Source organism: Pygocentrus nattereri, chromosome 7 (genome assembly GCF_015220715.1).
Source record: "Pygocentrus nattereri isolate fPygNat1 chromosome 7, fPygNat1.pri, whole genome shotgun sequence".
Taxonomy (NCBI): domain Eukaryota; kingdom Metazoa; phylum Chordata; class Actinopteri; order Characiformes; family Serrasalmidae; genus Pygocentrus; species Pygocentrus nattereri.
Genome location: NC_051217.1, coordinates 18,671,316 through 18,685,067, shown reverse-complemented (window position 1 = coordinate 18,685,067; position 13,752 = coordinate 18,671,316). Strand labels below are relative to the sequence as shown.

The 13,752-nt window shown below is 40.1% G+C and overlaps 1 protein-coding gene across 4 annotated transcripts in view; it reads left to right on the top strand.

The window, feature by feature from the left end:
- Window positions 1–1,829: 1,829 nt before the first annotated feature.
- b3gat1a (beta-1,3-glucuronyltransferase 1 (glucuronosyltransferase P) a) overlaps window positions 1,830–13,752 on the top strand; it is a 151,341-nt gene continuing 139,418 nt past the window's right edge. For 2 of the 4 annotated variants that reach the window (XM_017698103.2, XM_037540001.1), the window contains exon 1: window positions 1,831–2,295. The gene's annotated coding sequence lies outside the window, so the exon portion shown is untranslated. Of the gene's footprint in view, window positions 2,296–13,752 lie in introns of all 4 variants that reach the window. The other 2 variants (XM_037540002.1, XM_037540003.1) reach the window with 2 other exon arrangements.

Sequence of the window (13,752 nt, the reverse complement as noted above, 5' to 3'; positions counted from 1 at the left end):
GTGTGCGTGCCTGTGCTTCTTTACAATCCAGGTAATCCCACACACATTCAAAAAGGTTGAGGTGTGGACGCTGGGGTGGACAGTCCATCATTCTAGCACACCAGCAGCTTCTCTGAATGACACTTTATATTGAAGGGTCCTTTTTAGATGAAACAAACACTCAACAGACTCTCTGTAACATGTCAAAAACAGATGAGGATTAAGATTATGATTTGGGTTGAAGTTGAGGTTAGGGTTAAGTTTAGGGCCAGGGTTGGGGTTAGGCTCTGGGTAAGGCTGGGTAAGGTTAGGTTTTGTGTAATGGAAGTAACATATTAACAACATAATCTACTGAATGTAAGTAATGTATCGACAGAACTTCTACAAGATATTTACTTCAGTGTATTGAGATTTTACACTACTGCTCTTTCACTGATGTTGTTAATGTGTTTTTGACAATCTATTAAGAGTTTATTAATCATCTACAAAGTGCTACTCCAAATAAAGTGTTACCCCTTCTTAGTTTCTTCTTATTTTGTCGGTCTCCTTTTCTCAGTGAGGCTTTTTAATAGCTACACATCCTTTTGGACCCATAGCGCTGAATTGTCTTCTCACAGTGGAAGGATGGATAGAAACGTATGGATGTTCTCAGATCTGAAACAGCTTGATTTTCTCCTCTGTCTCAATGACTTTATTGTTACCTAGCAAGGTAGGAAATATTGAATTATTAATTGAAATTACATACTGTATATGATATAATTTATTCAATGCATTGAATACATAAAATCTCTTTCTCTCTATCTATCTATCTATCTATCTATCTATCTATCTATCTATCTATCTATCTATCTATATATATACTTATATATATGTGTGTATATATATATATATATATATATATATATATATATATATATATATATATATATATATATATATATAGCCTGACAGAGCAGTCAGTGAATATGGAATCAGGCTGATGCTGACAGAGCAGTCAGTGAATATGGAGTCAGGCTGATACTGACAGAGCAGTCAGTGAATATGGAATCAGGCTGATACTGACAGAGCAGTCAGTGAATATGGAATCAGGCTGATACTGACAGAGCAGTCAGTGAATATGGAGTCAGGCTGATACTGACAGAGCAGTCAGTGAATATGAAGTCAGGCTGATACTGACAGAGCAGTCAGTGAGTATGGAATCAGGCTGATACTGACAGAGCAGTCAGTGAATATGGAGTCAGGCTGATACTGACAGAGCAGTCAGTGAATATGGAATCAGGCTGATACTGACAGAGCAGTCAGTGAGTATGGAATCAGGCTGGACAATATGAAGGACAGCAGCAAATAATTTATATTTGTTGGATTGCCTGAATTCCTTCATTCATTAAAACATCCACAGGAAATCATCTGGATCATCTACTGCTGTTCCAGATGTTCACCACACTCCATGAGAACAAATTGCGATGTACTAAAGGGCTCATTTGCATATTGCAGCCTTTTGCTATTTCAGAATTGTAAAAGCAAACATTGCAATGATGATTAACAAAAGCCCTAAGATATGAAAGATTAAAGGAGACATAATCTGGACGCAAAGCGTTATTGCATTAACGCAGGGGTCCTCCTCTGCTGCCTGACAGGTTAAGGCAAGTGGAAAGCTCTGTGAGTGGGTGGGGGGGTGGGATGTAAAGTACCCCCTTAAACACACACATATATACCCACACTCATCCGATCCCCCCTCCTTCTCTCCATCTTTTCCCCTCTCTCTCCCTTCCTCCTCTCCGTCAGCCCACCCTACCCTGAGCTGTAATGGTACATGCCATTAGCAAGCCCATCTGAAGCAGAGGGGTGGTCTCAGCCTGACTGAAGAGGCTACTTTGGAGCCACATAAACACATTCTCAGATTCAGCGTTGCGCTGTCAGCCTGCCTCCGACGCGGACGTCTCTCTAATCAGAGAGTGAGGAGAAAAGGAGAGAGAGAGAGAGAGAGAGAGAGAGAGAGTAAAAGGGAGAGAGACCTAAGGAGAGAGAGCACAACCACCAAGCAAAGCATCACTGCTGCTTCTTGCCTACATCCCTCTTTCTTCAGACGAAAAAAAGGCGCTTCTGTCTCGCAGCATCACACACTCCATTTCTTCAAGCTCGAGAGAGAAAACACAAGCAATCTGGCTGCGGGAGAGAAATAAAGGCATGATTAGAATGCAGCTGACCGTTTGAAGAAGAAAAAAAAAAACAAAAGGAGGGAGCCTGGAGACGAGAGGGTTTAAATGAATGAAGCAGTGTCCTTCCAGCAGCATGTGGAGGGAATAGCAGTCTAAGGTAAGAAGGAGCTTTGCTCTCATTGCACATGCATGCCTTTTACTCACCAATGAGGTTACATGAATGATATTGAGAAGCGTGTAGCAATGACCAACAGGCTGAGACCGAAGACTGTCAGATTTGAGATGAGAAGAAAGACATGGATATGGATGTTCATTAGAACATTAGACATTTGTTAAGCACCCCACATGCATGGGGGCTACTGACGCGAGCCTTAAGCCCAGACAGGGCAAAATGATTGATTGTCCTCATTGAAGTGGCACACAATGCACTGAGGGCTTTTTTGTGTGCTTCGTTGAGGCGGACTCAGTCACCAGCTGGAAACCTCAGGCGACGATCATGTTGTTGCGTAAATCTGTGATTCAATGCGCACTGTGTGTCTGTTCGGGTTCAGTATGGTCAATTAGCATAACTGCTGCTACATGCACAGTCAGTCTCAGGACCATGGCATTGTATCAGACAGGGGCTAACACTTCATTTAAGGTCACTTGTTCATGATGTCTTATCAACAGCAGACGATTTACGGGTTTCTATTATTGATAACTTGCTGAACAAAAGAAGTTTCACCTCATTTGAATCTGTGGAAAGTCTACAGCCGCAGTATTGTCACCACATCACTCCACAGCTTGTAGCGCACTCTAATTGCAAAGGAACCATTTAAGGTCACTTAATTTAGATTTATTATTAACATTAGAGTATTAACAGATTTCTATTATTGATAACTCACTCATGGACAAAAGAAGGTGCATTTCCTTCAAATCTGATAACGTCTACATGACCAAACGCAGTGCTGTTACCACATCATCAAACATCTTGACTTGTTCCACACAGCTAGTGCTCACTAACTGCAAACAAATCCTTTCAGGCCACTTCATTAAAATATGTTATCAGTGACAGCTTATTAGCATATTTCTATTACAGATATCTCACTTGTGAACTAAAGAAGTTTGATTTCATTTGAACCTGATACATGATCAGCCGTGGTATTGTTGCTACAGCTTGTCGTGTGCTGCAAAGGTAACACTCGCTAATTGCAAACACATCATTTTAGGCCACATAGTTAAAATGTAATTTCAGTCATAGCCCATTCACAGGTTTCTATTACTGATAACACAGTTGTGGAAAAAAGCCATTGAAACTCATTGGAGTCTGATGCCAAGTCTGTAATCACTGGCAGTACTGTTTTCACACCAGTCCATGGCTTTACGTGTACCACACTGGTAGCACTCGCTAATTGCAAACTGTTCATTTTATGTCACTTTTTAAATATTTGGTACTTATTAATACATTTCCATTTCTGGTAACTCAAAAGACAAGAAGTTTGACCTTATCTGAGTTTGATGGAGTCTGCATGATTAACTGTGTTTGCACATCAGTCCAGCTTGGCTTGTGCCACACAGCCACAACATGCTACTTACAAATGATTTTAGGTTTTGTTTTTTAAGATTTAATATCTCTTAACAGTTTTCTGTAACTGATAACTCAATAAAGACAAAAGAAGCTTAACTTTATTGAACTCTATGGCAAGTCTAGAGAAAATATAACAAACTGGCATTTGCCACACAGTCTACAGAGCTAGCACTTGCTAATTAAACCAGTGTTTTTTAGGCGACATGTTTAAGATTTCTATCAATTGTAGTCTGTTTACATGTATACATTTCTAAAAACTGGCTGGACAGAAGACGTTTAGCCTCATTTGAACCTGTTGAAGTCTGCATGACAGAATACTGTTAATACATCAGGCAATAGCTTAGCTTGATTTGTCCCACACAGCTAACATTTGCTAAATTTCAAATGAATGATTTTAGGTCACTTGTTTAAGATTTATTGATAGATTTCTGTTACTTAGAAATTGCTCAAACACAAAAGAAGTTCACCTCCTTTGTATCTGATGAAGTCTAGATGGTACATGTCCAGCCACAGTGCTGTTACCACATCTGTCCACAACTTGACTTGCCCCACACAGCTAACACTTGCTAATTACAAACAAATAATTTTAGCTTATTCATTTTAAGATCTATTATTTATTAATAGGTTCCTATTAAGGAACACTCACCTAATTGAATCTAAAAGCAAGTCTGGAGAATACATAAAAAACTAGCGGTATTATTGCCAGTCCACATCGCAACATGTGCAACCCAGCTAGCACTCGCTCACTGCTAACAAGTCATTTAAAGTCAGTTATTTAAAATGTATTATCAGCAGTAGCCTAGAGGATTCTATTACTGATAACTTAGGGACAAAATATATTTGGCTTCATTTGAACCTCCCCACATCAGTCCATAGCTTGCTTTGTGCCACAGCGCTAGCACTTAATCTGCACCGGAGTTTCAGTGTTGTTCAGTTATTATAAGCTTAGCACCTTCTGAGCCCTTCCCCCCAGCTGAGCGGCAATGCACTTCTTGCCCAACACAGTGAAAACAAATCCAATGAACGAAGCATGCATAGCTGTTCACTGGAGCAAAGCATGCATTAGATGCTATGCTAATTAACCAGTGACAGCTTTAGCGATCATCAGCATCAACCACGCTTTCCATGACAACGTTTCAGCCAGATGTCGCAGGAATAAGAATTATAGCCAGCACAAAAGCCTAAAACCATATTATAGACCATTATGTAAGAACTGATGGTGTCCAGGCAGGACTTGAAAGGAATTAGGAGAGCCGTGCAACTGTGTCATTGGAAAATGCTCGATGTGGCTGCAATTACCCTCGGATGTTGTCCCATGGCCAGAAAGTTTGTGTCAGATCGGTTTGGGCAGTTCTCGCTGGAAAGCTTGGAACAGCTTTGGTCAAGCTGGGCTTGGTTCCATCATGACTTCAGTGATTCTGAACAAACAAGTTTTCATGGGAAACAAGCAAACGTCTGTTTAGAGCAAGACAGACCACTGACCAAGGCAGAATAACCGTCCAGGTTGGTCTGACTTGTCAAATTATTTCATGACTTGCCTCATTGTGAGCTGAAAGTCTGAGGGGATTTTCAAGATCACACCTACTGACTCCATCATTCATGTGGAATTGTAACACATAGCATCCAACCTCACGGATTATAAACAGGATTCAGCTCGGCCCTGCGTGGCTCCACTGTTCAGTCATGTTCTCAGGAAGGTGAGAGGCTAGCCAGGCATTTTTAGAGCTGATTCAGTATGTCAGCACATAGCATCAAGAGCTCATGTGCGGCTACACAGCTTCTATTTCAGCTTGCCAGTGTCATACACCAGCCTGGCAATCTGTACATGCAGTTGTGAATTAGCTGCTGTCATGCTCCTGGCTTGGATATAATGGTGTTTCATCAAGTCAAGAGGCTTTTATTGTCATTCCATCTATGAACATGTACGCAGTGGAGTGAAATTACGTTCCTCCAAGAACAACACGGTGCAACAAGGAACCAAAAGTACAAAGTGCAAACATGCAGATATAGTGTGCAAACAAAAAAAAAAAATCTAGAAACAATAAATACGATAAATTAAACAGACATTAGACACAGTAAACAGACAGGACAGTGCAGCACCGACACAGCACTCATTTCTGGACGTGAGGTAGTGGACTAAGGTGCAGAGATATTTAACATGCTGTGATCTGTAAGCCACGCAGTCAGATAACAAACATAAACACAGCAGTTACTGAGGTAGGAAAACTCTCTGGAATGCATGCAAAAGGACGAGTTTATTATTGTTGTCATATCAACTTCATATGTCTAGTTTTCACACCATTACACTGTCAGCCTCATATAATGAATGGGCCAATACTGTAAAACACTGTAAAAAAATGAGAGGTCAGCTCAACTTCAAATGATTTAGTAACTGATTTCATGGCTTTTCTTGAGTTGAGTCAACTTGAGGACACCAGAGTTAACTTCTGAGTCAAAAATTCTCCAAGCTACTGTTTCTAGATCTGCATCTTGGTTAGAGAAACTAATGTTTTTTACTCAGTTTCCCACTAGCTGGCGCTCCTTCTATCACACAGTCACATCTGGCATATTCTCCTCTTGGGTTTCCATATAGTGGACATCTGTGGTATTGCTGGGATTCAGACTCAGAACTTCCTGATGTTGGGATGAATTATTTGACAGCTGGACCACATGAGATGATGCCATGTGTCAAGGTCAAAACAACAAATATTTTCTCCAGTGTATTAAACATTTGTAGACACAAAATCTGAGTTGCTTCATGTGTTCCTGAGTGGCACAGTGGACTGAGCCGTCAACCCAACATGAGGTTGTGCCCCAGCGATGCCATAGCCATCCATGAGTGTGTACTCAGTGTCTCGCAGGATGGTGTGATGGAGAGAGTCTTGGCAGGTGAGGAAGTTGAGTATAAAGAAACAAATTCATTTTATTTACATAACTGAGATGCAGAACTTTTGACTCAACTAAGAAATTTGAGTTGTGTGTCCTCAAGTTGCCATGTAATCAGTTACTATATCATTTTGAGTTAAGCTGACTTCTCATTTTTTACAGTGTAGAAATGCTCCAAAATTGTTGTACAGGCACATTTTAGTCCCACAAGGTTCAAACTATGTGCTTAAATGTAATTGTTCACCTTAAAGCTGTACTACGTAAGACACTATGTATTTTAAAATTATAGGATGTAGCATTACTGACAGATAGATAGATAGATAGATAGATAGATAGATAGATAGATAGATAGATAGATAGATAGATAGATAGATTGATTGATTGATTGATTGATTGATTACCCTAGCTAAAAGTCCTGAAGACCTTCCCTTGAACATTGCAGCTCGCTAACAGCATTTGTATTCCTCAAATGTGACATTATAATGTGATAAAATGTGATAGAACAAAAGGAGATGGCTACAACTCACCAGTCAAGTGTCATCACAGTCCAGAATGACTGTGTTTCCAGTATGTCCAGTATTCAGTGAAGTTGCAGCCAACGATTTCTGAGATGTGATGTTTTGCTCTTTTTGATGCCTGCTGAAACCAGTCCTAATGGAACAGTGTGAAGGACCTTTAGAGACAAAGAATTCAGTCCTTGAGATTTTCAGTGTTTCTATTTAGATTAATGATGCACATAGTGGCAGAAAAGCTCCTCAGCCTAAAGTGCTGCTCCTAAGCCAGCTCAAACTAGTAACTGCTGTTAGTACATCACGAATGTCATGAACAAAGTGGAAGAAACGGACTCCATCTCCCAGAATCATCTGGGAGATCACATGACTTTAATTCTTCCTACAACCCCTAATACACACACAGACTTCATATCCCAGAATTCACAGGGAGATCAGCTGACTTCTGGTTTCCCCACAAGCTCCTATCACCGTTCTCGATCACCAGAATTCTGATCTGCAACACCTGAATGTTTTATCATTTAGCAGTTTAGCTTAAAAGCCCGGGCTTTAGCTCTAACCAGTTGCGAGTTATTGTTTCAACTGCAAACGCCTGAGCATTCTTTTCTACTGTATTACCATATATGACTTGTTTTCCTGTTTCTCTGACTGTGGTTTTGGATTTGCCCTTTGGATTGTTTGCTCTAGATCTCTGGTTTATGTGTTTTGACCTTTTGCCTGTTTTTTGACTATGATTTTGGATTTCGACTTCATTAAAGCCTGCTTGTATTCCTTTATCCGCACGCGTCTCTATTCTGTGATATCATTACAGTTTAGACATTTTTTTAAATCTTTCTGCATTCCACCAGTGATAGAGAAGAAAAAATAGGGAAAAATGAGGGACCTCCATAACAGGCAGAAACTGCATTTCATGGCTACTGTGAAAAGGAGTTAATTGTAACTTGCCTATCTTTTTGTGATCCCAGGCAAGAATGTTATTATATGTTGTCAATATATCTTATTATATTTTGTATATAATTTTATTCTATAGTGTCACTGGTTGTTTAAAAGGCACTTAAAAGTAAAATGCATTATTGCTAAATGGGGAAAAATAATGAATGAACTTTACATTTGCTTGCCAATGTGCCTATTTATTGCCTATGTGACAATAAAGGCTTCACTCATTCAAAGCCATTGATATGAAATCCCAGATGGTTGCTAAGGTCTTGCTTGGCCATTGCTATGTTATCCCCAGTAGTTGCGAAGTGTAATCAGGACATTGCTTTGCAATTCCAGGTTACTAAGGTGTTGCTAGACTGTTAATATGGTATCCCAGGTGGTTGCTAGGCTCTTGCCCTGGTTGGTGTGGTCAGGGCCAATGCTATGGTATCCAAGGTGGTTACTAGGGTTTCGCTGGGGCTATGGTATCCCAGATGATTGGAACGTGTTGCTAGGACATGGCTATGGTATCCCAGGTGGTGGCCAAGCTATCATTAGGTCGATGCTATGGTATCCAAGGTGGTTGCTAAGGTTTTGCTGGGCCATAGCTGTGGTATCAAAGGTGTTTGGAAGCTGTTGCTAGGATATTGTTATGGTATCCCAGGTGGTTGCAAAGGTATTGTTAGGCTGTGGAAATTTTATGCCATGTGATTGCTAAGGTGCTGTAAGGCTGTTGCTAGAGTATCCCAGTTGATTCCTGTGTGGTTGCTAAGGTGTTACTAGGCCGTTAATATGGTATTCCATGTGGTTGCTGAACTGTTAATAGGCTGTTACTATGGTAAACTGAGACCTGTAAATTTTGCCTTTGTCGACCCTTTGTTAAGTCAACTTAATTATTAATATTAGTTTTATTACCAGTGGTGGTAGTAATAATACTAGTGTTAGTAGTAGTGAGTTTAGTGTTAAAATTTGCCCTGAATTACTGTGATATGTAGTAACTTTTACATGTCCCATTTCTGTCTTTCCTTATCTTGAAATCCTTATGAAGGACTATGTTAATGAAGGACTGTTAATATGTGCCACTTATGACATTAGCTTGCTGGTGGAGCTCCACTCCTATAAAGACAGTTATGTGTATCTTGAGGGCCCCTGAACCTGCATGCTGTGAATATTAACCAGCACAATTGTTCCCTGAGTGACACAACCATAAACGCATTATTCATCCAGTCTTGTTCTGACACTAAGAGTTAGGCCAAAACCAAGAGCGTCTCTGTACCGGCTCTGTGCGAGCAGGGAGGAGCTCCGCACCCAGCCAAAACCCACTGTTCTCCCTTCAATGGTCAACTAATGAACAGCTGAGGAGCGGAATAAGAGTGAGAGAAGAGAGGAGAAAGCAGGAAAACAGATTGCCGGGCCTCAGGCTGAGATTTTATTGTGGCTTCTTGAATTCTGCACTGCGGGGCCTCAAGCTTGCGTTTGGCTGCCATCTCCAGCCTACTTTAGTTGTGTGCTTACACGCGCACGCACACACTCACACTGTCATCACTGAGCCATAATACCCCCAGGGACGGCAGCTGTTACCCCAGAAGAGTTTTGGCTTATGGCAGCCGATGGGCATGAAGCAGCTCAATTCAGCTTGCCAGACCATTTCCCCTTAGCAGAGCCTCACATGGCCACCCATCTCCTGTGTGCCAGACACGTTCACCCATTCATTACGCGCCTCACCTTTTTCTTAACACTGTTTGGCAGCTGTACAGTTAGTGCATAATCCCATTATGCTTATTGTGTTTTTGCTCTTGTATGTTCCCATGAGACTATGAGGTGGAGGTTATGAATAAAAGGCAGTGAGGGAGTTTGCATCTGTTGTAGTGCATTTTCAGGACAAAAACGTCTTGACTTTGTAAGAAAAATGGAGAAAAACATGGCCAACCTACAATGATAGGACAAACAAAACGGTCCCGATGTTTTTAGAAATCATGTTCCATGATTTATTGTTTAAAACTGAAAAGGCAAAAACACTTATTTTTGGTTACTGATGGACTGATGGTAATGCTAGGGTTATTTTTATTACTTTATTATCAATTATTATTTTTAGATACAATAGATAAAATAAAGGGTCAAATTGTGATAAGTATCTCTCTCTCTCTCTCTCTCTCTCTCTCTCTCTCTCTCTATATATATATATATATATATATATCATTAATAAGTCTCATGTGTATTATATATTGTCATTATCCAACAAACAAAAAAGGGCCAATATATATATATATATATATATATATATATATATATAAGTACTTGATTTTTTAATATACATAAAAAAGTAAAAAGTAATGTTTGTGCCTTTTTTGTTGGATAGTGACAATATAACACACATGGGATTTATTGCAATCACATATAAGTACCTACTATCATATATATAACACACATGGGACATTATGTTAAATATGCTATATATATATTTTTTTTCCCTCACCATTATATTGCATTAAAAAAAAACCTCTGTGTGTGTGTGTGTGACCATGCAAGCGTGTGATGTGTACGTCTGCTCATGGCCTGCAACAGACAGGCAAGCCTGATGGATATGGACATCGGTGACATTATACTGCCAGCTGCTTCTGACACCCGTCTTAAACACACAGACACGCAAACACACACATACACACACACACACACACACACACGCACAGTGTGACATCAGGATAATACACATCAGTCTTGATAATAATAATACACCCTCTTTTAAGCAGACAGCATCACTGTACTGCCGCCTGGCAGCTAACTAACAACCTCTCCTGTCTGCCTAGCACAGTGCCACCCAAGCCCACCCTTCTCTCATCTGCACAGTAATGCATGCGAAGTGTCAACGCGATATTTGATTATTGTCTCCTCTGTATTTACAGTTGTCCACGCCTTCTAATTATGTTGGCCTGACAAAGCCAACAGCATTGAAATCCCTTTTCGGCTTATACTTAATCTTCCTGCGAACGTTAAAGCTCTTAGAACTGTCAAGCTAAAAGCACTGAACTTGGCATGAGGCTTCTGCCTAATCAATCAGATTTGACACTCCTCATGGGTTTTGCCAAGCTCAGCCTTGCTTAAAACCTGCTTAAAAACAGTAGAAAGCTTTGCAGTCTAACCTTGTGTGCTTCCAGTGCAGGTGAAATCATTTTACATGCTCATTTTCCACCATTAGAACACACACTTCAACTTGTGATCCCAGGCAAGAATGTTATTATATGTTGTCAATATATCTTATTATATTTTGTATATAATTTTATTCTATAGTGTCACTGGTTGTTTAAAAGGCACTTAAAAGTAAAATGCATTATTGCTAAATGGGGAAAAATAATGAATGAACTTTACATTTGCTTGCCAATGTGCCTATTTATTGCCTATGTGACAATAAAGGCTTCACTCATTCAAAGCCATTGATATGAAATCCCAGATGGTTGCTAAGGTCTTGCTTGGCCATTGCTATGTTATCCCCAGTAGTTGCGAAGTGTAATCAGGACATTGCTTTGCAATTCCAGGTTACTAAGGTGTTGCTAGACTGTTAATATGGTATCCCAGGTGGTTGCTAGGCTCTTGCCCTGGTTGGTGTGGTCAGGGCCAATGCTATGGTATCCAAGGTGGTTACTAGGGTTTCGCTGGGGCTATGGTATCCCAGATGATTGGAACGTGTTGCTAGGACATGGCTATGGTATCCCAGGTGGTGGCCAAGCTATCATTAGGTCGATGCTATGGTATCCAAGGTGGTTGCTAAGGTTTTGCTGGGCCATAGCTGTGGTATCAAAGGTGTTTGGAAGCTGTTGCTAGGATATTGTTATGGTATCCCAGGTGGTTGCAAAGGTATTGTTAGGCTGTGGAAATTTTATGCCATGTGATTGCTAAGGTGCTGTAAGGCTGTTGCTAGAGTATCCCAGTTGATTCCTGTGTGGTTGCTAAGGTGTTACTAGGCCGTTAATATGGTATTCCATGTGGTTGCTGAACTGTTAATAGGCTGTTACTATGGTAAACTGAGACCTGTAAATTTTGCCTTTGTCGACCCTTTGTTAAGTCAACTTAATTATTAATATTAGTTTTATTACCAGTGGTGGTAGTAATAATACTAGTGTTAGTAGTAGTGAGTTTAGTGTTAAAATTTGCCCTGAATTACTGTGATATGTAGTAACTTTTACATGTCCCATTTCTGTCTTTCCTTATCTTGAAATCCTTATGAAGGACTATGTTAATGAAGGACTGTTAATATGTGCCACTTATGACATTAGCTTGCTGGTGGAGCTCCACTCCTATAAAGACAGTTATGTGTATCTTGAGGGCCCCTGAACCTGCATGCTGTGAATATTAACCAGCACAATTGTTCCCTGAGTGACACAACCATAAACGCATTATTCATCCAGTCTTGTTCTGACACTAAGAGTTAGGCCAAAACCAAGAGCGTCTCTGTACCGGCTCTGTGCGAGCAGGGAGGAGCTCCGCACCCAGCCAAAACCCACTGTTCTCCCTTCAATGGTCAACTAATGAACAGCTGAGGAGCGGAATAAGAGTGAGAGAAGAGAGGAGAAAGCAGGAAAACAGATTGCCGGGCCTCAGGCTGAGATTTTATTGTGGCTTCTTGAATTCTGCACTGCGGGGCCTCAAGCTTGCGTTTGGCTGCCATCTCCAGCCTACTTTAGTTGTGTGCTTACACGCGCACGCACACACTCACACTGTCATCACTGAGCCATAATACCCCCAGGGACGGCAGCTGTTACCCCAGAAGAGTTTTGGCTTATGGCAGCCGATGGGCATGAAGCAGCTCAATTCAGCTTGCCAGACCATTTCCCCTTAGCAGAGCCTCACATGGCCACCCATCTCCTGTGTGCCAGACACGTTCACCCATTCATTACGCGCCTCACCTTTTTCTTAACACTGTTTGGCAGCTGTACAGTTAGTGCATAATCCCATTATGCTTATTGTGTTTTTGCTCTTGTATGTTCCCATGAGACTATGAGGTGGAGGTTATGAATAAAAGGCAGTGAGGGAGTTTGCATCTGTTGTAGTGCATTTTCAGGACAAAAACGTCTTGACTTTGTAAGAAAAATGGAGAAAAACATGGCCAACCTACAATGATAGGACAAACAAAACGGTCCCGATGTTTTTAGAAATCATGTTCCATGATTTATTGTTTAAAACTGAAAAGGCAAAAACACTTATTTTTGGTTACTGATGGACTGATGGTAATGCTAGGGTTATTTTTATTACTTTATTATCAATTATTATTTTTAGATACAATAGATAAAATAAAGGGTCAAATTGTGATAAGTATCTCTCTCTCTCTCTCTCTCTCTCTCTCTCTCTCTCTCTATATATATATATATATATATATATCATTAATAAGTCTCATGTGTATTATATATTGTCATTATCCAACAAACAAAAAAGGGCCAATATATATATATATATATATATATATATATATATATATAAGTACTTGATTTTTTAATATACATAAAAAAGTAAAAAGTAATGTTTGTGCCTTTTTTGTTGGATAGTGACAATATAACACACATGGGATTTATTGCAATCACATATAAGTACCTACTATCATATATATAACACACATGGGACATTATGTTAAATATGCTATATATATATTTTTTTTCCCTCACCATTATATTGCATTAAAAAAAAACCTCTGTGTGTGTGTGTGTGACCATGCAAGCGTGTGATGTGTACGTCTGCTCATGGC